Source organism: Gorilla gorilla, chromosome 6, assembly GCF_029281585.2.
Source record: "Gorilla gorilla gorilla isolate KB3781 chromosome 6, NHGRI_mGorGor1-v2.1_pri, whole genome shotgun sequence".
Lineage (NCBI taxonomy): Eukaryota > Metazoa > Chordata > Mammalia > Primates > Hominidae > Gorilla > Gorilla gorilla.
The window spans coordinates 149,727,299-149,753,843 of record NC_073230.2 but is presented as its reverse complement, the minus strand read 5'-3'; the positions used below and the strand labels follow the sequence as shown (position 1 = coordinate 149,753,843).

The 26,545-nt window shown below is 48.6% G+C and overlaps 1 protein-coding gene across 4 annotated transcripts in view; it reads left to right on the top strand.

Moving 5' to 3' along the window:
- The first annotated feature begins 1,121 nt into the window (after nucleotides 1–1,121).
- The window catches only part of DENND2A (DENN domain containing 2A), a 121,961-nt gene continuing 96,537 nt past the window's right edge, over nucleotides 1,122–26,545 (top strand). Inside the window, exon 1 of one of the 4 annotated variants that reach the window (XM_031013516.3) lies at nucleotides 1,122–1,255. The gene's annotated coding sequence lies outside the window, so the exon portion shown is untranslated. Of the gene's footprint in view, nucleotides 1,256–1,311; nucleotides 1,756–26,545 lie in introns of those variants that run through there. The other 3 variants (XM_055393225.2, XM_055393222.2, XM_019031130.4) reach the window with 3 other exon arrangements.

The window sequence follows — 26,545 nt, the reverse complement described above, 5'->3', positions numbered from 1 at the left end:
CTCACTCTCATCAGGGCATTCCTCTGCTCAAAAACTTTCCATCCCCCGCTTGAAATCTGGCTAAGCCTACCCATCAGACCTGATTCACCACTTGGTCCTCACTCGGCTGTTTCTGAAATGCCTAGCCTCTGCTTCCGGCCTCCACTGGTGCTGTTCCCTCCACTCAGAACCCTTTCCTTTCACCCACTTTCCTCCACCTATGCAAATGCTATTCAATGTTCCCGGCCCGGTCAAAGCTCCAGGGAACTTCCTCGAAGGCCCCAGCCTGTATTCCAGACCCGCCTTCCCCGCAGCCCACGGCATTTCCCTGCGGACTTCTGCTGTGCAGCCTGTGTTCCTTGACGATGTCCTGCGTGAGTGGGGGCAGCGGGTCTATGAAGTCACTTCTCCTCTTGGAAGCTTTTCCTGACCACCTCCCTTCCCGCCCGGTCTGGGAGCCCTTCTGCAGCGCGCTCGGCCCTGGGCCCTCCCCGGCCCCCATCACCTGCATCGCCGGTCTCATGACTGTCATTACCCCGGCCCGACGGCAAGCTGCCTGGGGCAAGGGTGGTGCCTGACTCACTGCCCGAGGTGCCCCCGGCCCCGGCCCGGTGCCGAGAGTGTGTTAACTGCCTAGAGTAAGCGGGGCCGGGCACGCGGCCGCCGTTCCCCGGGCTTGGACGTCCAGGTCTAAGCCTCAGGCCGGAAGCACCTCGCGAATCCGCCCGGGCCTGGGTGGAATGGAACCGGCGCGCGGCGGGCGTCCTCCCAGGAAGGGTTAAGCCACCTCTCCCCCACCCCGAGAGGCGAGGGGGCGAGTCCGGCAGAAGGTCCTGTTTACCGCAGCTCCGCGCGGGGCCGGGCCCTGGGAGAGGGGTTGCCGTGGCAACCGGCCGGGCGCCCGCCAGCTGCGGATTAGCTCACTGGGCCGGGCGGGATGGGTCGGGAGGAGGGGGCGCGCGTCGCGCAGATCGTCGCGGAGCCACGGCAGGAGGAGGCAGGGGCCGCGGGCGAGCCTGCGCTGGGCCGGCCGAGGGAAGCGCGCCGCTGGGGCCGGGGGCGGCGGGGACCCCACGGGAGCGCGCGCGGCGGGGACCCCCAGGGGCTTGCGGACGGCCGGGGGAGGCTCGGCGGACAAAGGGGCGGAGGGCGGAGGGCCATGGCGTCCCCGGCACCCGCCGCCGCCCGCCCCCGAGCCGCGCCGCCAGCCGTCCCGGCCCGCCCCGGAGCCCCCAAGATGCGCCCCAGAGCCCGCGGAGCCGCCGCCCGCGGGGAGGTAGGGCCGGGCTGGGCCGGGCCAGGGGGTGCAGGGTCGAGCTGGGGAGGGAAAGGGGACGGAGGAGGGGACGCGCGGGGGAGGGAGGAAACGGCTCGCGCGGCCCGAGCCCTGACGGGGGAAGCGGCTCTGCAGACGGGAGTCTGAGTTCCCGCCTGGTCCCGGGACTGTGCAGAGCGCGATCCAGGCGTTCCTCCCGGGCTCGGGCTGACTCCCAGGACTGAGCCCGGACGCCGCCGTCCCGCGCCTCGGGGACCTGCAGAAAGCCGGTAGACCCCCGCCCTGCGCCGTGCTGGGTCCCTCGGGGCGCGAGTGTGAGTGTGTGTGTGTCCGCGCGCGCGCGCGCGTGTGTGTGCGCGCTTGTGTGTCTCTGTATGAGTGTGTCTGTGCGAGTGTGTGTGAGTGTGTGCGTGCGCGTGCAAGCGCGGGGCATCGAGGCGGCTGAGCAGCCGGGCCCCCCTCACAGCGGTCAGCATTTGCAGTCTTGGGAAAGCAAGAAGGTAAAGATTATTGAATGGTCTTACTTCTTCCACTTTGTCCCCAAGGGTGGAGTTGGGAGCAGATGGAGCCCAGGGGAAGTCTGGACACAATCGTATTAGGAGGGTCACAGAGAGCTGGGTGAGACCACGGAGTAGAGCCAGACCTCAGCCGTGGAATCTTGTCATGGGGGGCCTGGGACAGGAAGCAGGAAACTGGTCAGGGCTCTCCAGGGGCGTAAATTGGGCAAGGGAAGTGCAGTGACCCTGCCTTAAGCAGCTGGTGCTGACTTCCAGCTGCTGTTCAGATGCGATTCAGGAATGTGACTTCCCCAAGGTTCCAAATGACATCGGACAGTAATGGGCTGGGGGTAACAGAGTTGTAATAGGCGTGCTACAGTAATCTTGTTAGTAAACTCTTAAACCCTCTGTGGTTACCACATAAAAGAAGAGAAAGAAATCCCTTCTCCTTACATCATCAAATATTAGATACCAAAAGAGTGGAGTAGAAAGTCTGGGTGGGCAGCGTGGGACGGAGCAGAACTCCGAGAGGAAGTATGTGTGAGTGTGCGAGTGTGTGTGTGTGTGTGTCAGAGACGGTTTCTGAGGCCTGGTAATGAAAAGGCTGGCGGGAGGCTGGCCTCCAGTCCTTTCGTTTGTTTTTTATTTTTATTTTTTTGAGACGGAGTCTTGTTCTGTCGCCCAGGCTAGAGTGCAGTGGCGTGATCTCAGCTCACTGCAACCTCCGCCTCCTGGGTTCAAGCGATTCTTCTGCCTCATCCTCCCGAGTAGTTGGGATTACAGGCGCCCACCACCACGCCCAGCTAATTTTTGTATTTTTAGTAGAGACAGGGTTTCACCATGTTGGCCAGGCTGGTCTTGAACTGCTGACCCCAGGTGATCAGCCCGCCTCGGCCTCGCAAAGTGCTGGGATTACAGGCGTGAGCCACTGTACCTGGCCTCCAGTCCTTTCATTCTGGAAGATTAATAAAATCCTGTGTCATGTATTCTATTCATCCCCTTACACAGCTCTGTGTGCTAGGCATGCGTGCTAGACATCAGTGGTACAGCGAGGAATGAGACGTCCCCCTTCCTTCCAGGAACACCATCCTAGCTGGGTAGTCAAACAAAAAAGTAAAACCAGTTCTGGCCCAGCCTGGCTGTGAGGGCTGCATGGCGTAGAACTAGGGCAGCCCAGAGAGGAGCCGGTGCAGGGAATCCCCACAGATTAGGTGATGCTTGGGCTAAGCCCTGAAAACCGCCTCTCCAAGGAAACAGCAGGGAAGGTTGTTTCAGGCTGAAAGAACAGAATGTGCAAAGTCACCAGGAGAGTCTAGGAGAGGCCAGTGAGGGGAATTCAGTGTGGCTGCGGGTTGCAGTATGTGAGTGCATGCCGGGGATAGGTGAGGCGGGGGCTGTCAGGGCAGAGGCACAGGGAAGGAAGGATCTGCCAGAAGGAGGCAGGAGTATGCACTGAAGCAGGAGTGATGCGCTCCTTCTGGTTGTTGGGTGGGGAGGCCTGGAGGAGGAGGAGGAGACCAAGGCTTTTTGCAACACCCAGGCCAGAATTACTGAGGAGCAGGAGAAACTGAAAGGATGCCAGGATCAAGAGGCAGGACCTGGTGACTGGTTTGGGCACAGAGTATGATAACTTAGACTAAAAGCAAGTATGTACAGAAATGCTCAGGAGAAAACAAAGCAAAGCAAAAGGAATGTGGACCTTCTGAGTGGCCTGCATTTAGCAGATTACAACACTTGGATAACGCATTTGGCTGTAAGTTTTCTGGCAGCTTAGGGACAAACAAAAATACACTGGGTTGCATAGTTTGGGATTTTGGACAACAGAAAGCCTACAAATTAATTCTCAGAACAAAACTTTTCCTGGAATTGAACTCAGCTGGGAATTTATCATGTGGAACTTTATGTAAAGACTGAAGAGTGACATAGAAAAAAAAAATCCTCGTTGCTGGTGTTACAAAAGATGGAAAGATAAAACTCCCCGTTACTGCCTTCCTCTACCATCCTGTTATGTCTAGGGGAGTGAACTGCACTTCTGTGAGGACTGGGTGTCATCTCAGAGTATGGGGCCAGGGAAATCCTATACAAAGGAGACAATGGTACCTTAAGTGCAGGAAGAGCTGACACCCATCTCTGTGAATGTAGAGAGCAAGGCGTCCGGGGTGCTCAACCATAAAGGGAAGGAGGCTTATCATAGTATAGCCCAGAGAGGGGTGGGCTGAGACTGTGGTCTGAGAAGGGGACAGGTAGGGCATAGCATGTTGGAAGGGCCAGCATCCAGGAATCCTGACCCCCGGGGAAGCAGGCAGGGAGTTCACACAGCATTGTAGGATTCCATTCATATGGGCAAGTCCACTTCCCAGGGCGGTCCTGGTCATTCTGCCTCCAGACTGGATGTAGAGCCTGCCTCTAAAGGGGTAGGAAAAGGGTGGGACTCAGCAGACCAGAGATCCTCTTCAGGAGACCAGAGAGGCCCAGGAGGGTGGAAATCTGGTTTGCTACAATACAAGGAAGTTGCAGAGGAACCAGGAGTGGGAGCTGAGAACTGGGAGGTCCTGCAGACTCAGGCACAGATCTCCTGGCCAGGCTCTTCCCTTTGGTTTCTGCAGAAGGCGGAGAACCTGCAGAATCTATGTCCATACATTGCTAATGTGCCCTTTAAACTTTAAACTATTTCTTGCCAACTATAGCTGTCGTAAATTAACATTCAGTAGGGGTGGGATTCTACCCCTCCAATCAGATTTCTTAACATTTTTAATCTTGGGATGTGCATTAGAATATACATTTAAATGCTGGGGAGGAGAGTTTGAGACTAGCCTGGGCAACATGGCGAGACCCCATCTCTATAAAAAGTAAAAGAAATTGGCCAGGCGCAGTGGCCTACGCCTGTAATCCCAACGCTTTGGGAGGCCGAGGCAGGCAGATCACTTGAGATCAGGAGTTTGAGACCAGCCTGGCCAACCCTGTCTCTACTAAAAATACAAAAATTAGCCAGGTGTAGTGGCGCATGCCTGTAGTCCCAACTACTTGGGAGGCTGAGGCAGGAGAATCACTTGAACCCAGGAGGCAGAGGTTGCATGAGCCAAGATTGCATCACTACATTCCAGCCTGGGCGACAGAGCAAGACTCCATCTCAAAAATAAATAAATAAAAGAAATTAACCACACACAGTGGCACACACCTGTAGTCCCAGCTACTCGGGAGACTGAGGCGGGAGGATCACTTGAGCCCAGGGAGGTTGAGGCTGCAGGGAGCTATGTTTGTGCCACTTCACTCCAGCTTAGGCGACAGTGAGGCCCTGTGTCCAAAAAAAAAAAAAAAAAAAGGCTGGGGAGGGAGATTAAAAACAACTGATACTTAGGGCTCACTGACCTGGCATCAGTATTTTTTTAAGATCCCCAGATGATTTTAAGGTACAGCTGAGGTTGAGAGTGGCTGCTCTAGCAGTCACGTATAGAGAGCCCACCACAGGGCGGGACGGAAACTCAGATTCCAAAAGATCCCAGGTGGGACACATGGGATGCCTCGCAGGTCCTCAGAAGTGGACAAGGCTGGCCCTGCTTGTTCCTGGCGTTCCGCACAGTCTCCTGGACTCCTGTCTCGCTGCTTCTCCCCCGAGGTCTTTACCAGCCCTCCTCTGTTCCTTCTGGCAGTCACCTTGCTGAAGATTGGGGGTTAGGAGTTGCTTCCCTGGAGCTGCCCTGGATTGCTCTTTCTTGGATAGATTTTAGTGAAACTGGTTTTCCATGGGTTCATTGTGCAGCGCCTTTCGGGCCGTGACCCCTCACTGCCCTCACCACTGCCTCTCTGCCCACACGCATTGTTGCTTGTTACCCCAGGAGCCTTGGCCCTGAACACTGGCTGTCAGCCTCATGTGTCCAAGCATAGACCCTTCTTCTGCCACCTGAATCAGACAGCCTCCACTTGTACCCCAGACTCTCTTGAAATTCCCTGTGCTGGTTACTCAGGGAAGAGTGCCAGGCCCCGCTGGCCCCTTTAATGATAGGAGGCAAACACTGCCTGGAACTAGGGCAAGTGATGAGCTAAGTTCTCTACTTTTCATATGCAAAAGACAGCGACATGCTGGGAAGCCAGAGTCAGACTCTTCTTTACCCTGGCCTTAAAATCAATGTCTGACATGGGCAACAGTTTACTCCGTCAGCCCTCAGTTTGCCTAGAAGTTAAGTTCTTTGCCAGCTGGACCTAGAATTGCGACTCTACCTTCAGCTTCTCTTTGGCACGTTTGTCCCTGGCTTGCAGTTCAGAGGGGCTAAAGAACAGATAAGCCTGAGACCCACTCTTCCAACTGGCTGAACTATGGGAAACCAAGTGATCGTTTTTTCCCCTGGCCTTGGGGAAGGAAGGGGTGAGTCACCCTTGCAGCAAGCTTAGGGAAGAGGTTAGCTTCCCTCAGTGGTAGGGGACCAGGAGGTCATAGGCATCCCTTCAGAAGGAAATGAAAGCAGGGATCATTGGCTGGAGAGTGGGGCCAGTACAGGGAGCCGCAACCTTGGCTGTGACCCCTCCTCCCGGGACCCCCAGGCCTTCCGTACACTGCGGATTTTATCTGAAGGGCTTATCGGACCACTTAAAGCAGAATGCCAAATGTATTTCCTTTTGTTGTTTTGTCTTCTAAAAAAGTACACTTAAAAATTGTAGGTTTACTTATAAACTTTATATGTAATCTATGAAAGTTATATTTGTTATAAAACATTTATTTACTTATTTATTTATTTTTATTATTATTTATTTTTAGACAGGGTCTTGCTCTTTTGCCCAGGCTGGAGTGCAGTGGTGTAATGATGGCTCACTGCAGCTTCTACCTCCTGGGCTCAAGGGATCCTGCTGCCTCAGCCTCTTGAGTAGCGGTGACTATAGGTGCGCACCACCACACCTAGCTAATTTTTGTATTTTTAGTAGAGACAGAGTTTCCCCATGTTGCCCAGGCTGGTCTCAAACTCCTGGACTCAAGCAATCCACCTGCCTCGGCCTTGCAAAGTGCTGGGACTACAGGCATGAGCCACTGCACTTGGCCAAAAATTTTTTTTTTTTTTTTGAGACGGAGTCTTGCTCTGTCACGCAGGCTGGAGTTCAGTGCCGTGATCTTGGCTCACTGAAACTTCCACCTCCTGGGTTCAAGCAATTCTCCTGCCTCAGCCTCCCAAGTTGCTGCACTGGAGTGCAGTGGTGCGACCTCAGCTCACAGCAACCTCTGCCTCCCAGGTTCAAGCAATTCTCCTGCCTCAGCCTCCCAAGTAGCTGGGACTACAGGCGCCCACCACCTCGCCTGGCTAGTTTTTGTATTTTTTAGTAGAGAGGGGGTTTCACCATGTTGGCCAGGCTGGTTTGGAACTCCTAACCTCAAGTGATCCGCTGGCCTTGGCCTCCCAAAGTGCTGGAATTACAGGCATGAGCCACCACGCCTGGCCAAAAATTTTAAATTTCTAATTTTAATGTTTTCTTTTAAAAGTTAACAAAACTCAAAATATAATACATTGCCTCTATGCATGTGCCACAGTATGAATTTTAATGTTCATATTAACTTAAATAGAAATTCATAAAATTTTCGGGGCAAAACCGGTGTGGGTACAGTTGGGTTAAGGAACAGAGAGGTACTATATCTTATTATTGTTTTAAAAGGGAGTATTAGAGTCTCATTTTCAAAATAACCATCACTTGGCACAAATAGATTCATTAAGTATGTGGCTTTGAAATGTATTTTAGGCCGGGCGCAGTGGCTCACGCCTGTAATCCCAGCACTTCGGGAGGCCAAGGCGGGCGGATCACGAGGTCAGGAGATCAAGACGGTCCTGGCCAACACGGTGAAACCCGGTCTCTACTAAAAATACAAAAAATTAGCCGGGCGCGGTGGCGGGCGCCTGTAGTCCCAGCTACCCGGGAGGCTGAGGCAGGAGAATGGCGTGAACCCGGTAGGCGGAGGTTGCAGTGAGCCGAGGTCGCGCCACTGCACTCCATCCTGGGTGACAGAGCGAGACTCTGTCTCGGAAAAAAAAAAAGAAATCTATTTTAATCTCGCAATTCCATTTTTAGGAATTTATCTTAGAAAAATATTGGAACAAGTGCTGGAGAGTATTTGTGGCAGCATTGTTGGTAGTAGCCGAGGTTGGAGGCTGAAGTGGGAGGATCACTTGAGCCTGGCGGGCGGAGATTGCAGTGAGTCGAGATCACACCACTGCACTCCAGCCTGGGCAACAGAGGTCTCAAAAAAATCTTTATAGATTGTCTTCTGTGTTGTCCCAAGTTCATCTCTTGCTGTTGGTTTCGTGTTTCCATAACCTTGATGGCACATCACCACGATTCCACATGTTGTGTAGGTTGAAACCTAGGATGGGTGGACCGAGTGACACAAAAGAGCCAACCCAGCAAAGCAATTTCAAGGGCCTCTCTCTCTCCCTTACACTTCCCCACTTCTCAGCAGAGAAGATGCAATAATGGTCAAATTTGATTCAGCACTAAATTCTCTGCAAGTTTATGGTAGGTAAAATATAGGGTAACCATATGCACAAAGTAGGACTGTAGAGAAAGTAAAAAGAGAGCATTAGGCCAGGCGCGGTGGCTCACACCTGTGATTCTAGCACTTTGGGCGGCCGAGGCGGGTGGATCACTTGAGGTCGGGAGTTTGAGACCAGCCTGGCCAAACCCCATCTCTATAAAAATACAAACATTAGGTCCAGGCACGGTGGCTCACGCCTATAATCCCAGCACTTTGGGAAGCTGAGGCGGGTGGATCACGAGGTCAGGAGATGGAGACCATCCTGGCTAACATGGTGAAACCCCATCTCTACTAAAAATACAAAAAATTAGTCGGGCCTGGTGGCAGGTGCCTATAGTCCCAGCTACTCAGGAGGCTGAGACAGGAGAATGGTGTGAACCCGGGAGGCGGAGCTTGCAGTGAGCCGAGATTGCGCCACTGCACTCCAGCCTGGGCGGCAGCGTGAGACTCTGTCTCAAAAAAAAAAAAAAAAAAAATTAGTTGGGCATGGTGGCACATGCCTATAATCCCAGCTACTCAGGAGGCTGAGGCAGGAGAATCGCTTGAACCCAGGAGGTGGAGGTTGCAGTGAGCTGAGATTGCGCCACTGGACTCCAGCCTGGGCAAAAGAGGGAGACTGTCTCAAAAAAAAAAAAAAAAAGGCCAGGCATGGTGGCTCATGCCTGTAACCCCAACACTTTGGGAGGCTGAGGTGGGCTGGATCACCTGAGGTCAGGAGTTGGAGATCCGTCTGGCCAATGAAACCCCATCTCTACTAAAAATACAAAAATTAGCCAGGTGTGGAGGCAGGCGCCTGTAGTCCCAGTTACTCAGGAGGCCGAGGCAGGAGAATCACTTGAACCCGGAAAGCAGAGGTTGCAGTGAGCCGAGATCGCGCCACTGCACTCCAGCCTGGCTGACAAGAGCTAAACTCCTCAAAAAAAGAAAAAAAGCACTAAAAGTAAGTTGTTAATTGATGTACAATAGGCTTAATTAACCTGGACTGTCCCTGCAAACTGCACCTTGTGGCCACGCTGGTAAAGGCTGGGAGTTGGATATGCTCATTCATTCTCCTTGCTGGGACAGGTGTGTTGACCCAGCCAGAAGTGATTTGGCACCACCCCTCTGTCTATCTCCCACCACCTTTCTTATCCACATCTAGAGTTGAGGCTTGAGTTTAGGGAAGGGGAGGAGGCCAGGTGGGTAGTCCAAGGTTGCATATGAACTTCCTTCTTGCTCACATTCAATGAATCAGAGGAGACAGATTCTACTTTCACTGCCTCTCCCAGCTCACCATGGAAAAATAGTAACTGCCTATCTTCTTCCAAATAACTTTGAAGTGTTAAAACAGGACACTTCTATAATTTTATTTGGCATTTCATGTGCCTGGTAAATATAGGCTAAACCTCCCCAGATGACCAAGCAGAGGCATTTGTAAGGGATCACACAGCAAATCACAATTCAGACTGACCCGGCATGGTCCAGGGTGAAGTTGGTTGCAGGAGAAGCTATATGCTCTGGTTTGGTTACTAGATAGAAATGACAGGACAGCCTAAGACATAGAACTTGCATCTCCCGAGCTTGGAGTGAGACTAGTCTCTCAGCCGCAGATTTGGTCGGGGTGGTGACCGCGAAGATAGAAAGGAACTTCCCGAAGCAGCTTGCCTCGTGCTCTGGGATCTTCAGCCAGGGCAATGTCTCCAGCACCCTGGAGACTCAGAGGGATTCTCCACTTAATACTCTGAGCTGCAGATGAGATTTGTTCAGATTTGTCATGAAGTGTGTGGTCATCCAACCCCAAATATAACTCCCTGGCATCTTGTGGTGACTGTCATCTGGTTCATTTCATCATCTGTATTTGTGACAATCAACAAACATAGACAACCTTCCAGGATATCAGAAGGGGACCAGTGCCCTCTGTTTACCCTCCAGCTGACTGATGCATCTAATAGGGTGGAAAAATGTCAGAGAAGAGAGAGCTTCTTAATCCCTCTCAAAACAATCAGACTTGAAGATTCCAGCACCACAGAGAGCCAAGAGAGCCTCTTATTCCAGGCTCTTCTTTCCCTTGAATATAGGACAGCCAAGATTCCTGGTCTTGTACAGAACTGAGAGAGATGGGTAAAGGGGCTAAGAGGCTGCTTCTGGGTACACACACAACCCCGAGGTTCAGGCTGCCAATTTGTCAGAGAAAACGAGAAAGAGAATGCTCCTTTTGGGACCAAGAAAGAAGCAGAACAAATGCAAGAGTCCCACGAGGCAGATCCACATGTTCCTTCCCCACACCCCTGAAATCTGGCTTCTATTCCTATCCATCTGCTGAAACCATATCTTAGGTTACTAATGGTTCGTCTGTGGCCGGTTCCCTGTTCTCATGCTTCTTGATCTCACTAATGCACTTGACACACACCCCTGACCCTTCCTTCTTGAAACCCAAGTCAAGGTGGATGTAAAATGGGTGCAGTGATGAATCTGCGCCACTTGTCAAAATACTGAAATACTTCTATTCTGGTTGGTAAATAGGGTGTCCCACACTCCCAGGACCACTAACTCTCTCCCTGCCAAGATCTGGCCATTAAAGGGTTAACAATAAGGCCATTCTGCTTGTTGGGCTCCTGCACACCTTTGTTATAATTTTGTTGTGTTTTTTTTTTGTTTGTTTGTTTGTTTTTTGAGACGGAGTCTCACTCTGTTGCCCAGGCTGGAGCGCAGTGGCATGATCCTGGCTAACTGCAACCTCTGCCTCCCAGGTTTAAGTGTTTCTCCTTCCTCAGCCTCCCGAGTAGCTGAAATTACAGGTGTGTGCCACCACGCCTGGCTAATTTTTTGTTTTTTTTTTTTAGTAGAAACAGGCTTTCACCGTGTTGGTCAGTTTGGTCTCGAACTCCTGACCTCAAATGATCCGCCCGGCTTGGCCTCCCAAAGTGCTAGGATTACAGGTGTGAGCCCAGCCTGTTATGTATTTTGAATACTGCGTCCTCAGTGTAGACACCATACTGTTTTGGTTGTTTTAATTGTCTTTCAAAAAAGAGTTCTTCACTGATTCCTCCTGTTCTTATTCAACAAGTATTTATGCAACCCTCACAGTAGACCAAAGTCTCAGTTAGGCATTGTAGGGAATAAAAAGAAGCCACTGCATGTGTTCTGCCACTAGAACTCCCTGTCTTGTTGGAAGGCCCAGGTAAAGAAACATACAAAGAGCCTGGGCAACATGGTGAAACCCTGTCTTTGAGAAAAATACAAAAATTAGCCAGCCGTGGTGGTACATGCCTGTGGTCCCAGCCACTCAGGAGGCTGAGGTGGGAGGATCACTTGAGCACAAGAGGTCGAGGCTGCAGTGAGCCGCGATGGTGCCACTGCACTCCAGCCAGGGTGACAGAGTGAGACCCTGTCTTAAAAAAAAAAAAAGACCTGGCACGGTGGCTCATTTGAGGTCAGGAGTTCGAGACCAGCCTGGCCAACATGGTGAAACCCTGTCTCCACTAAAAATACAAAAATTAGCCGGGCATGGTGGCAGGCACCTGTTGTAATCCCAGCTACTCGGGAGGCTGAGGCAGCAGAATTGCTTGAACCCAGGAGGTGGAGGTTGTGGTGAGCTGAGATTGCGCCACTGAACTCCAGCCTGGGTGACAGAATGAGACTCCATCTCAAAAAAAAAAAAAAAAGAGAGAAAGAAACATAAAAGACACCATGTAGAGAGTGAAGTAACAAGAGCACCATAAGAGCAACCCATGCCTCACTTGTTCACTACCTTCTCCCTCTTCACTGTCTCCCTCAGTTCATCATGCTCAGTTTCATCGCTCCCTCCCAAACTGGACCTCTGAGTTGTTCTTTATACAGACCGTTAGCTCATTACCTCTCACTGCCTCTTGAATGTACCACTCTCACCTTAATGTGTCCAAAAGAGAACATATTATCATTACATTCTGCGGCCTCCTTATTTCCCTGGGTTAGCAAACCTTCGCTCCTCTTTCTTATTTCAGAACATCCCAACATCTAGCCTGCTGCCGGGTCCGTCTTCTCCCTGGCTCCCACATGAGTCCTGGTGCTCCTGTCCTAGCAGGCGGTCTTCATGCTGGGCAGGCTTTGCCTTGTTCTTTACTCCATGCACTGGCCTCCTCAGGAGCACTTTCCCTTCCCCAACTCTTGGAATCCAATGGAGTCTTTCTTGGCCACCAGGCGCTACCTCTTTGAAGCAGTCCCTGGCTCCCCTTTCATTGCCCTCCTCCAAATTTCTCCAGTTTATATTTGTTTCATAACATTTGCCACCGTGTTTGAATGTATTCCTCCACCCAGTCTCTAATGGCGCTCCTGCACACCTCTGCGGTTAATTTTGAATACTGCCTTTCACCCTAGACACCATTCTGTTTTGGTTGTCCTAATTGCCTTTGAAAAAATAGATCTTCATGGATTCCTCTTGAGTTTTCTGTGAGTTTAAGGGCGTGTCAGGCATTCCCTGAACCAACCTTGTCTTTCTGTTTTGAACAATTGCAATCTTTTATTGCCATTTGGTTGATAGGGTTTATATCTTTTATCTCTAGCTTGAGGGCAGGGACCATTTTTTATACTTGTGTATTCCCAATAGCACCTCAAAGAGAACTGTCTCCAGCTTGCTGATTAATCATATTGATTAGTTTTAAACTGATCAATGCTGGCTCAGATTAACTAAATGAAATTATAGGCCAGGTGCAGTGGCTCATGCCTGTAATCCCAGCACTTTGGGAGGCCGAGGCAGGCGGATCATTTGAGGTCAGGAGTTCGAGACCAGCCTGACCAACATGGTGAAACCCTGTCTCTACTAAAAATACAAAAAAATTAGCTGGGCGTGGTGGCGCATGCCTGTAGTTCCAGCTACTCGGGAGGCTGAGGCAGGAGAATGCCTTGAACCTGGGAGGCAGAAGTTGCCGTGAGCTGAGATCGCGCCACTGCACTCCAGCCTGGGTGACAGAGCAAGACTCCACCTCAAAAAAAAAAAAAAGAAAGAAATTTTAGGCCAAAGGGGATTTCCCGTATCTTGAAAGTTAGCTAAATAAAAATGAGCACATTTCCAGGCATTGCACAACTTCTGAGTACGAAACACCAGGCACAGATAGGAAACAAACAGAAGTAGGGTCTCAGGTCAGGCAGAGCAAGCTGCGCTGGTCTGAGGGCAACCTCCGCCTTACTTTCACAGTTGGCACCATAGCCAGTGCAACTGAGGAGTAACAGGTCACTATGCACCCTGACTTCTGCTGCAAAGGGAAGAGGATCAGGTCACCTTCTAATTCCAAAACCAGCTTTTACAGATTATAACAGCACTTGTATGTTGGAGAGTAGTTTAGAGCTTACCCACACTTGCAAACAAATGAGGCTGCGTAAGCAGCCCTGCAGGTGAGTTGAGGACATGGTATTGTTATTACTAATTCATTAAGAATTAATGTATGCTGGCCAGGCACAGTGGCTTACACCTGTAATCCCAGCACTTTGGGAGGCCGAAGCTGTCAGATCACTTGAGGTCAAGTTCGAGACAAGCCTGGCCAACGTGGTGAAACCCCATCTCTACTAAAAATACAAAAATTAGTTGGGCATGGTGGTACATGCCTGTAGTTCCAGCTACTCGGGAGGCCAAGGCAGGAAAATTGCTTGAACCACTCCAGCCTGGAGGACAAGAGTGAAACTCTGTCTTAAAAAAATAAAAAAAAGAATTAATGTATGCTGGACATGGTGGCTTACAGCTGTAATCCCAGCAGTTTGGGATGCTGAGGTGGGAAGATTGCATGAGCCCAGGAATTAGAGACCAGCCCAGACAACAAATCAAAACCCTGTTTCTATGTCTCTACAAAAAAAAAAAAATTAGCCAGTTGTTGCAGTGCACGCCTTTGGTCCCAGCTAATTGGGAGGCTGAGGCAGGAGGACTGCTTGAGCTTGGGAGTTTGAGGCTGCAGTGAACTGTGATTGCACCACTGCACTCATCCTGGGCGACAAGAGTAAGATCTCATCTCAAAAAAAAAAAATAAATAAAGTTAAAAATAAAAATAGGCTGGGTGCAGTGACTCATACCTATAATCCCAGCACTTAGGGAGGCCAAGGCAGGCAGGCAGGAGTTCGAGACCAGCTTGGCCAACATGGTGAAACCCCGTCTCTACCAAAAATACAAAAAAAATTAGCCAGCCATGGTGGTGTGCGCCTGTAGTCCCAGCTACTCGGGAGACTGAGGCACAAGAATTGCTTGAACTCTGGAGGTGGAGGTTGCAGTGAGCCGAGATTGTGCCACTGCACTCCAACCTGGGCGACAGAGCAAGAGTCCATCTCAAAAAACTAAACTAAACTAAAAATAAATAAATAAATAAATATTTACAATAATATGTTAGAGCATTATTACTTATTAGTATTATTTGGCAGGGTTAAGTTCACCTTAGAATAATGGAAGACATTTGCTGAGCGCTTTTTCTGGGCTATGCACTGTGCTGAATGTTTTACAGGTGCAATTTCATCTAATCCTTACCAGTCTCTTAAAGTAAGTGCTACCATTATCACCATTTTACAGAGGCGAGAACTAAGGCTTAGAAATATATCTTGATCGAGGTCCCGCAGCTCTCCAAGTTCACTGGAATTGAAACCTGGGTCTGTCTGATTCCAAACCCTTTGCTTTTAATCCTTATGATAAACCCTCTCTCAAGCTTTTTCTCAGAACCCGGGAGCAGCTGCAGGAGTAGCCTCAGCTCCATTCTCTTGTGCTGGCCCCAAGCAAGGGGATGGGAGATGACGTCTCCCTCTAAGATTGCTGCCTTTTGTCCAAATGTGCTGGCCGGGAGCCAGGCCTGGAAACTCTCTGCTCATGGAAAGAACAGAAGCCAGCAAAAGAGGGTGGGAAGAGTCTGAGGGGAGGAAAGGAAGAGGAGGACAGGAAGGCAAGAGGGAGAAAGGAGGTGGGAAAGAGGATTCTGCGGGTAGCACAGCTGGAGAGGGAGATGTTGTGCCAGGAAGCAAGCAAACGAACGTGACCTACGGGTGCATTCCATTCAAGTGGGCTGTTCAGTGGTGCAGCGTGAGCCTCCAGCCCTGGGAGGCACAGGCCCCGGGGCTGTCCAGGTGCTCAGAGACCAGGACAGATCACACCGGGTGGTCCTTCCTCCCATTCTCAGGATTACTATCCAGTGAGGTCAGATCAAAACCAACAGCAGGAAAGCCTTCAGAGGGAAAAGAAGCCACAAAATGGCAGCCTGAGGGCTGCCTCTGGAAGTGGAGGATCTGGCCAGGCAGGGCCTCGGTGTCACAGCATGCATGGTGTGCAGGGGATGGAGAAGGGGAAGGGAGGAGACTGGGTGCTTGAATAAAATAAAATCATAACTATTTCCCAAGTTCCTAAACTGGATTGAGGAGTGGAAGGCCCGTTCGGTGCCGTCAAGGTGGACCTGTAGGCGTTAGGCACCTGGACCCTGGAGTCAGACACCCTGACGCATTCAGCACCCACGCAGCCTTGGGAAAAGTTAATCCCTCCAGGCCTTAATGTCCACATCTGAGAAGGGGAGGCAATAGTAAGCTTACTGTGAACATTAAACTAAATGACCTGTGTAAAATCTTGCTTAGGGAATAGTAAGTGCTCAATTAGTATCAGCTGTTCATTCATCATTGCAGCTTAATTTGAGGTGTCAAAACATAAATACGTGAAACCTTCAATAAAAAATGTATAAATAACATTTGAAGCCAACCGTACAAGACGTAACACAAGGTTAAATACATTTTGTTAGAACATCAACTTTTTCTTCTTTTCTTATAAAAGAAGAAAAAGCATTCAGCAGGAGCCCATGGCTAATGTTTTTTGTTTTCGTTTTTTTGTTTGTCTTTGTTTTTTGTTTTTGTTTTTGAGGCGGAGTCTCGCTCTGTCTGGCAGGCTGGAGTGCAATGGCATGATCTCGGCTCACTGCAAACACTGCCTCCTGCGTTCAAGCAATTCTCCTGCCTCAGCATCCAGAGAAGCTGGGTTTACAGGTGCACGCCACCAGGTCCAGCTAATTTTTTTGTATTTTTAATAGAGACAGGGTTTCACCATGTTGGCCAGGCTAGTCTCAAACTCCTGACCTCAAGTGATCTGCCTGTCTCAGCCTCCCAAAGTGCCGGGATTACAGGCATGAGCCACAGCACCCAGACTGTTCTTTTTTTTCTTTCTTGAAACGGAGTATCGTTCTGTCGCCCAGGCTGGAATGCAGTGGCGCGATCTCGGCTCACTGCAACCTCTGTGTCCCGGGCTCAAGTGACTCTCCTGCCTCAGCCTCCTGAGTAGCTTGGATTACAGGCATGCACCACCACGCCCAGCTAATTTTTGTGTTTTTAGTAGAGACAGGGTTTCACCATGTTAGCCAGGCTGGTCTCCAACTCCTGACCTCAGATGATCCGCTTGCCTCGGCCTCCCAAAGTGCTGGGATTACAGGCATGAGCCACCGTGCCTGGCCTCATGGCTAATGTTATCTGGTAGCTATAAGGCAAATGTGTTTTGTTTTTTGTTGTTTTTTAAAAAATCTCCAGGCTGGGCGTGGTGGTGCACGCCTGTCATTCCAGCTACTTGGGAGGCAGAAGCAGGAAGATTGCTGGACATAAGGTCGAAGCTGTATTCACATCACTGCACTCCAGCCTCGGCAACAGAGAGAGATGCTGTCTCAAAAAGCAAAAAAAAAAAAAAAAAAAACAAAAACAAAATCTCTCAACAGCCTAATAATAACAAAGAACATTTCTCACTTCTAAAAAAAAAAAAAATCACCAGAAACACGAACTTCACAAATCTCTCTGGGTTTCTGAAGAAGTGGCTCTTCAGCTAAGAAAAAAAAAAGGAGAAGAAATGCCTTCAAGAACATGGAACATGTAACTAGCAGATCCAGGTTCTCCTGTGACAGCTTCTCCATGGAAACCTGAGTCCCCTGAGGCAATGGAAAGGAGGGTGAGGAGGTGAATGAGCCCCAGACAGGGTAACAGGAGCCCTAGGTTCTGCTTCTACCTCTGCCACCATGTGGCCAGGTGATAGGCTAGGTAAGCCAAAAAACCCCTGGGCCACAGTGTTGTCACCTGCAGCCCTGGCATCCCACCTGTTCCCTCCCTGTGCTGGTGTTGAGGAGCCTCTCTGTGCCAGGCGTTTTTCCAGTATCATTAAGTTTTTTGTTGTTGTTGTTGTCGTTGTTGTTGTTGTGCCTTTCCTCCTTGAATTTCCTCACTAGACTGGGGACCTCTGAGAAGCACTGTCATTTACAGGCTGGGTTCCCAGTAACCCACTGGGTCACAAGGGGAGAGCTGCTGAGGCCAGGAGGAGGATGTGGAAGGCTGGGTCAGCCAGCACAGGCGTCACTCCCAACAGGGTCCTGGGAGAAGGGGCTCAGCATTTCCTGAAGGCAGATGACTCTATAAATAGACCGGGGGATGGGAAAAGGATTCGATCATCCCGTTCCTCCTGTCAGCTCAGCTCCTCCTTCTGCTCATCCGGACTCTGCAGCCTCTCGTAAATGTTTTTCACTCACATATGGCCCTGCCAGGGCATTAGGGGTGGAAATGGGGATGTGAGATGGACTTTCTGCTAGATTGTAGATCCAAACAAGAACTGAAGAAGGTACACCTGCCATTTATTTTTAATTTCCCACAGAAATTTCTCCTTCATCCATGACAATATAAGGCCAGAGTTTTTTCAGTAGGGTTTTATTGGAAGGAAGGAAGCAAGCGAGGAGGAAAATTATACACCTTTTGATACTGTGGCCTATTTAAATTCAAGGGTTCAGCAGATCTTCCTGTTGTGACACTTTCCATATGCTCTTTTTTTTTTTTTTTTTTTTTTTTTTTAGACAGAGTCTTGCTCTGTCACCCAGGCTGTGGCGTGATCTCGGCTCACTGCAACCTGTGCCTCCCAGGTGCAAGTGATTCTCCTGCCTCAGCCTCCCGAATAGCTGGGATTACAGGCGCCCGCCACCATGCCTGGCTAATTTTTGTATTTTTAGTAGAGACGGGGTTTCACCATGTTGGCCAGGCTGGTCTCGAACTCCTGACCTTGTAATCTGCCCACCTTGGCCTCCCAAAGTGCTGGGATTACAGGCGTGAACCACCGCACCCAGCCCTCCATACACTCTTTAGGTCCTCGGAAAGGTTAGGTCTCCTGACAACAGCCTTACTAAGACTTCAGATGTTCCTAGCACCTTCAGTGTCATGAGAGTCTCCTCTGGGAGGGAAAGGGACTTTTTTTTTTTTTTTTTTGGGGAGATAGAGCCTCGCTGTGTCGCCCAGGCTGGAGTGCGGTGGCATGATCTTGGCTCACTGCAACCTCTGCCTCCCGGGTTCAAGCAATCCTTCTGCATCAGTCTCCCAAGTAGCTGGGATTGTAGGCACCCGCCACCACACCTGGCTAATTTTGGTTTTGCCATTTTGGCCAGACTGGTCTCGAACTCCTGAGTTCAGGTAGTCTGCCCGCCTCAGCCTCCCAAAGGGATGGGATTACAGGCGTGAGCCACCACACCCAGCCGGAGAGGGACTTCTTGAGGGCTGCTCTTGTGACCTCCATAATGCAGAGAATGATCAGTTCACACCAAACTTCCTGGGCCAGGCTAGAGGCAAACCTAATGGGGGCTTTAGTTTACTTAGCAGCCAAAGTTTACTCAGCTCCAGCCATATGGATACAGATTCGTGTTTAAAATGATCATAGGGGCCTGGCATGATGGCTCACGCCTGTAATCCCAGCACTTTGGAAGGCCAAGGCAGGCAGATCCCCTGAGTCCAGAAGTTCTAGACCAGCCTGGGCAACATAGCAAGACCCCGTCTCCGCATAAAAATAAGAAGAAGAAGGAAAAAGTATTCAGTGTCCCCCTAGAGGGTTGGTGGACGGTTGGGGCTGGTACGGGGGTTGAATTGTCTCTTGGACATGGGCATGCTTACTTCAGTACACTGGTGTTGTAAAATTCTGTGTTCTTTTATACTCATGAGCACTGAAGACTCCTGATGGCTGGATAGCACTCATTTAAGCTGAGCCTCCGAAAGAGCATTTTAACAAGTCTGAGGAGGAGAGGATGTGAAAACCTGTGAATTTGGACAAAGAGTATATAAATTTTCTGTACTATTCTTGCAACGGTTCTGTAAACTTGAAATTATTTCAAAATTAATTTTTTTTTTTTTTGAGATGGAGTCTTGCTCTGTCGCCCAGGCTGGAGTGCAGTGGTGCAATCTTCACTCACTGCAACCTCCACCTCCCAGGTTCAAGCGATTCTCTTGCCTCAGCCTCCCGAGTAGCTGAGATTACAGGCATGTGCCACCACGCCTGGCTAATTTTTGTGTTTTTAGTAGAGACGGTTTCACCATGTTGGCCAGGCTGGTCTTGAACTCCTGGCTTCAAGTGATCTGTCCATCTCAGCCTCCCAAAGACCTGGGATCACAGGCATGAGCCACCAGGCCCGGCGCAAAATTTAAAAATTTAAAGGTCATTATGCTTCTGGTATCATCTTGGCAACAGCTTTCAGAAAGTCTACACAAGTTGTGTTCACAGATTCTGCCTTGGTTTGTGTGTTGCTTGACCCCTACAAAGAAATCCTAAAAATCATTTGGGCGTCTCCTCCTTATGGAGCCAGTGTTGCTTTTCATTCAGTGGCTGGTGCTTCCTTAAATATTAGTCATTCTGAGATTATGCAAATATCCGTGCCTTCCAGCCACATACCCCAAACGAAATTCAGCCCAATCTTCAAGCCCAACTCAGGGCTGCTCTTCCACAAGTGGCATTCACTTTCACCTGTTTTGCTTATCAGACTGTGTTTTGTATGGGAGACATTCATGTGCATCTTATTTCCTGTATGAGAATGGAAACTGTCAGAGGGCAAATTAATCTATTTTACATTTCTCCCAGGTTTTACTCTATTCCCTGAGAGAAGCAGGCACAAATATTAGTTGCAAGAATGAATTACGTGACTATAACAGGCCCTTTGTATCTGTGAGTTCCGCATCCGAGGATTCAATCAACCACAGACTGAAAATACTCAGAAAAAAAACATTCCAGAGTGTGTTACATTGCAGATGTGTACAATGTAGTTATGCCTAGGGTGTTTGCATTTGTACTGAACATGTACAGACTATTTTTCTCTTGTCATTATTTCTTAAACAACACAGTATAACAACTATTTACATAGCATTTAGGTTGTATTGGGTATTATAAGTAATCTAGAAATGACTTAAAGTATGTGGAAGGGCCAGGCCTGGTGGTGGCTCACATCTGTAATCCTAGCACTTTGGGAGGCCAAGGTGGGAGGGTTGCTTAAGGCCAGGAGTTCAAGACCAGTCTGGGCAACATAGCAAGACTCTGTCTCTACAAAAAAAAAATTTTTTTTTAATTAGCTGAGCCTAGTGGCTCACACGTGTACTCCCAGCTACTCAGGAGGCTGAGGTGGGAGGATCACTTGAGCCTAGGAGGTTGAGGCTGCAGTGAGCCATGATGCCACCACTGTACTCCAGCCTGGCGACAGAGCGAGACCTTGTCTCTTGAAAAAAGTTTTTAAATTAAGTATATGGGAGGATGTGCATAGGTTATATCCAAATACTATGCCATTTTTATGGGACTTGAGCATCCATGAATGTTGGTATCTGAGTGACATCCTGGAACCAATCCCCCGAGGATACCAAGGGATGACTGTATTTCCCTTTAGCCATTGGTTTCCACATAATCGCTCTTTGGACCCATTGAAACATCTGTACTGGGATGTGGTTACTGTAGAGCAGGATCTAAATCTTGGTTTTCTCTAAGGGAAAGGAGCTAATGAGAATAAAGTATCACTTAGCCTTCCCTTCAGGAGATATGATGGCAAAGCAAAACCGGTGCGGAGTGATGGACTCACCTGAGCTGGATGCCCTGCAGCTGTGGTCATGGCTGCAAGGCAGCTGTGGGACTTGCTAGGCGCCGCAGGGCAGACCCAGACACCCACAGACAACAGCAGCGTTTATATTCCCCGTCTCCCCTGCTGTATTTGCAATAGCAATTATAATACATGCTTATAATAGAAAATTTGGAAATCTGGTGGGGGGGGTTGTTGTTAGAAATATAGATGTTAGAGAATGGAAAAAAAAAAATCAAAGTCTCTTACCCAATGGCAACTACTGTTACTCCCTCATTAAATTTACTTCCAGTCATTTTCTTTTGTGTGCAGATTTGAATAGTAATAAATTCCTCCTCCCCCCGCCCCTTTTAAACATTGTTTCATTCATTTTGGACACAAGCTTTTGGATTCTGTTTCTTTTGGCTAACATTACAACATGAACGTTTTTTCCATTTAATAATAGTCTTCTTTTTTCTTTCTAGCTTCAGTTTAAAATTTTCTTTTTTTATTTTTTTGAGACAGAGTCTTGCTCTGTCGCTCAGGCTGGAGTGCAGTGTCGCAATCTTGGCTCCATGCAACCTCCGCCTCCTGGGTTCAAGCGATTCTCCTGCCTCAGCCTCCTGAGTAGTTGGGACTACAGGCGCCCGCCACCATGCCCTCCTAATTTTTTTGGTATTTTTAGTAAAGACGGGGTTTCACTATGTCCGCCAGGCTGGTTTTGAACTCCTGACCTCAGGTGATCCACCAGCCTTGGCCTTCCAAAGTGCTGGGGTTACAGGCGTGAGTCACTGCACCCAGCCTAAAATTTTCTTTTTAAATAATAGCTTGATTGAGATATAATTCACATGCCATACAATTCACCCATTTAAAGTGTATAGTTTAATGTGTACACATTTAAAATGTACAGTTTTGGCTGGGTGCAGTGGCTCACACCTGTAATCCTAGCACTTTGGGAGGCCGAGGCAGGCAGATCACTTGAGGTCAGGAGTTCAAGAGCAGCCTGGCCAACATGGCGAAACCCCATCTCTACTAAAAATACAAAAATTAGCTGGGCATGGTGGTGCCAGCTTGCAATCCCAGCTAGTTGGGAGGCTGAGGCAGGCGAATCCCTCGAACCCAGGAGGCGGAGGTTGCAGTGAGCTGAGATTGCGCCACTGCACTCCAGCCTGGGCAACAGAGTGAGTGAGACTCCATCTCAAAAAAAAAAAAAAAAGTGCAGAGTTTTTAGTGTATTTGTGGAGTTGTGCAACCCATCACTACCATCAATTTTAGAACACTTTCGTCACCCTGGAAAGAAATGCAAACCTGTTAGCAGTCACTCCTTATTCCTCCCACCCACCCACTCCTAACCTCAGCAATCGCCAGCCTACTTTCTGTCTCTATAGAATCATAGTCTTCTTAAAAATAATTTAATTTACATTATAATATTCCATTGAATAGCTGTATTCCACTGAATAGCTAAATTATAGTTTACATTACCATTACATTGCTTAACTTTTGAGTAGCTTTTAACTTTTCAATATTATAAGTAACAGCTATGAATATTTATGCAAACACTTTTTACATCCTTAGGATTCTGTTAGGATATATTCCCAAAGTATAGAAATATATAATCAGTCCAGGCGCGGTGGCTCATGCCTGTAATCCCAGCACTTTGGGAGGCCAAGGCGGGCAGATCACGAGGTCAGGAGATTGAGACCATCCTGGCCAACACGGTGAAAACCCATCTTTACTAAAAATACAAAAAATTAGCTGGGCGCGGAGGCGGGCGCCTATAGTCCCAGCTACTCTGGAGGCTGAGGCAGGAGAATGGCGTGAACCCGGGAGGCAGAGCTTGCAGTGAGACTGCGCCACTGCACTCCAGCCTAAGCGACAGAGCAAGACTCCGTCTCAAAAAAAGAAAAAAAAAAGGAAATATATAATCATACAACCGTAAAAAAACAGATCCAAACACACCAAAAAACTTTCTCCCATCACACTTAATTAACAAATGTTTCTGAAGTGTGGTATGGTGTAGAAGTATAAAAGAGTTGCTGATCTTGAAGAGGTGAGCAAGACAGACATTCGTAATGATGAGCTAGAGTCTAGTTCTAGTCTATATTAGATATGAGACCACGGGAATATTGTCGAAGGAGCACTAGACTTGGATTCAAAACATAGACCCATTACTTGTGAGTTATTGTATGAACTTAAACATGTGACCTAACTCCCTGAGGCTCAATTTCTTCATCACAAAAAAATGATAGGAACACTAACATTGATTTCTGTAGAGATGAGAAACAAAAAGGGTTTCTTAGCTGGGTTTCCGGCCTACCTGAGAACAGAGAGAAGGAGGACCAAGTTTACATATTTGAAAGTTGAAATAAGTTGGAACCTGACTCTTCCCTGTTTGGCGATCTGTAATACACAAAAGAAACAAAAGGAAGTGTACTTTTTTATTCAAAAAATACATTTATCTGAATGCAGACTATTAAACCATATTTTACCTGTATTAGCATATTTCATAACTTTTATAACTCATGCTTTAATGATTTATGGCAAACTCATACTAGCCTTGATCAGAGAGGTGACCCTGGCAGTTATTGAGCATTAACTCTGGAGGACTGACGCCACTGAGTCTTTCTACACACTGTAATTTAGTGTTCCTATCCAAGATGGCCACTAAATTGCACTTCTTCTATTTTCACCCTCTAGAGAATGGTAAAAAGCATGATTTGCAAATATTGTCAAGTCCAAAGTGTGTTTCTAAACTACTAAGCTAGCCAAATGCATCCCTATATGTTAGAATGTTCTGCAGATGTGAAAAAATCCTTCCCGGGTTTATGAAAGTGAGAATGATATGCATCTTTAGCTGCCTCTGGCATCCGGCACGTCACACAGTGTGGTCAGTCCAGTCAGGCTGCCCGAGCCACAGATTCCCAGCGGCTTCATTTGTCAGACAAGCTGACAGGTGTTGGTCAGGAAAATACTGATCAAGTTGTTTTTGTTGTTGTTGTTTTGAGACAGGGTCTCACTCTGTCACCCAGGCTGGAGTGCAGTGGTGCGATCTCGGCTCACTACAACCTCTGCCTCCCAGGTTCGAGCGATTCTCCTCCCTCATCCTCCCGAGTAGCTGGGATTACAGGCGCCCACCACGACGCCCAGATAATGTTTGTATTTTTGTAGAGACGGTTTCACCATGTTGGCCAGGCTGGTCTCGAACTCAAGTGATCCACCCGCCTCGGCCTCCCAAAGTGCTGGGATTACAGGCGTGAGCCACTGCACTGGCCTTCAAGATGTTAAAAGAAAGTATTATTGTCAATGACTGAGTATTTATAAGGACAGAAATTCCTGAAATTACTCCGGTGATGCTCCTGGTCCTGAGGCCTCCTTTAGAGTACAGGGGAGCCTTGATATTGAAGGCCGTAGAGGGAAGAATCAGCAGAGCAGCATCTCCAAGCATCAGCATCTGGGTTCCAGGAAAAGGTGCACGCACTTTGTGCTGGTAACACCTGCGTCAGATTCCCAAGATGCTCTGAAACAGAAGTATTTACTGGAGTAAAATACTGCCTTACAGGCTGCGCACAGTGGTTCACGCCTGTAATCCCAGCATTTAGGGAGGCCAAGGCGGGCAGATCACCTGAGGTCGGGAGTTCGAGACCATCCTGGCCAACATGGTGAAACCCCATCTCTACTAAAACTACAAAAATCAGCTGGGCATGGTGGCACACGCCAGGAGTCCCAGCTACGCAGGAGTCTGAGGCACGAGAATCGCTTGAACCCAGAAGGCAGAGGTTGCAGTGAGCTGAGATGGTACCACTGCACTCCAGCCTGGGTGACAGAGCAAGACTTTGTCTCAAAAAAATAAATACTGCCTTACAAAGGAGAAGGCAAAATAGAGTATTTCTGATGCTGACTGACAATGCAAGTGACATGAAAATAGCCCCCATGATTCAACTCTAGGCCAGCAACTCTTATTACTATGCCTGTGAACTCTTTGGGAAACTTACAAATATAAATTCCTACATCCTACTCTGGCAGTCAGCTTTGTTTGGTCTAGGGTGGGTCCAGGACTCCTCACTTTTAGTAATTGTCCCTGCCGATTCTTTTTTTTAAATAATGGCTTTATTGGGATATAATTCACATACCATAAAATTGACTCTCTTAAAGCATATAATTTAGTGGTTTCTAGTATACTGACTGTGTTGTGTAACAACCACCACTCTATAATTTTAGAACATTTCCATCATCCTGCCCCCCAAAATCCATACCTATTAGCAGTCACTTCTTACTTCCCCGCCTCACTTAGCCTCTGGCAACCACTAATCTACTTTCTGTCTCTGTGGATTGGCCTATTCTTTTTTTGTGTGTATGTGATGGAGTCTCGCTCTGTCGCCCAGGCTGGAGTACGGTGGTGTGATCTCAGCTCACTGCCACCTCCACCTCCTGGGTTCAAGCGATTCTCCTGCCTCAGCCTCTAGCTTAGATTACAGGCGCCCGCCACCACACCCGGCTAATTTTTATATTTTTAGTAGAGATGGGGTTTCACCATATTGGCCAGGCTGGTCTTGAACTCCTGAGCTCAGGTGATCTGGCCACATCATCCTCCCAAAGTGCTGGGATTACAGGCATGAGCCACCACGCCCGGCCAGGATTGGCCTATTCTGAAATTTCTTGAGAATTGAATTACACAATGTGTGATCTCTTGTCAGTGGCTTCTCTCACTTAGTATAATGTTTTCAGGGTTCATCCATGTTGTAACGTGTATCTCAACTTCATTCCTTTTTATGGCTGAATACTGTTCCATTATATGTGTAGACCACTTTTGTTTATCCAGTTATTTGTTGGTGGATGCATTAAGCATAAGAAAAATGATATGTAGGCCTGGGTTCAGTGACTCACACCTGTAATCTTAGCACTTTGGGAGGCCAAGGTGTGTGGATCACTTGAGCTCAGGAGTTCAAGACCAGCCTGGCCAACATGGCAAAACCCCAAAACCCCATCTCTACAAAAAAATACAAAAAAAAAAAAATAGCCGGACAGGGTGGTGCGCTCTTGCCTCAGTCACAGCTAGCTGAGGGGCTGAGGCAGGAGGATTGCTTGAACCAGGAAGGTTGAGACTGCAGTCAGCCAAGATTGTGCCACTGCACTCTGGCCTGGGCGACAGAGCGAGGCTCTATCTCAAAAAAGAAAAAAAAAAAAAAAAGCAGAACTCCTAGAAATGGGCAGACTTTGGTTGTTAGCAGAGAAGTTGTGCCTTTGGTACTGCCTCCATCTACCTGGTGTCGTGCTCTAAGGACTTGATGTGCGGTGCTTTTGTGCAGGCACAGTTTAAGCATTTGGTCCAAGAAGGGTGCAGGCCGCAGTTTTGCCAAATATGTCCCCAGGTGTTGTTCTGAGGCAGCACACAGTCTTTGGCTTCTCTTATTCCTCATCTGTTTCAGATTCCTCTGTCTTCTTCCAAATGCAAAAATACTGGTTTGTTTTTGAAAATATAACGAATCAGATAAATAAATAAAGT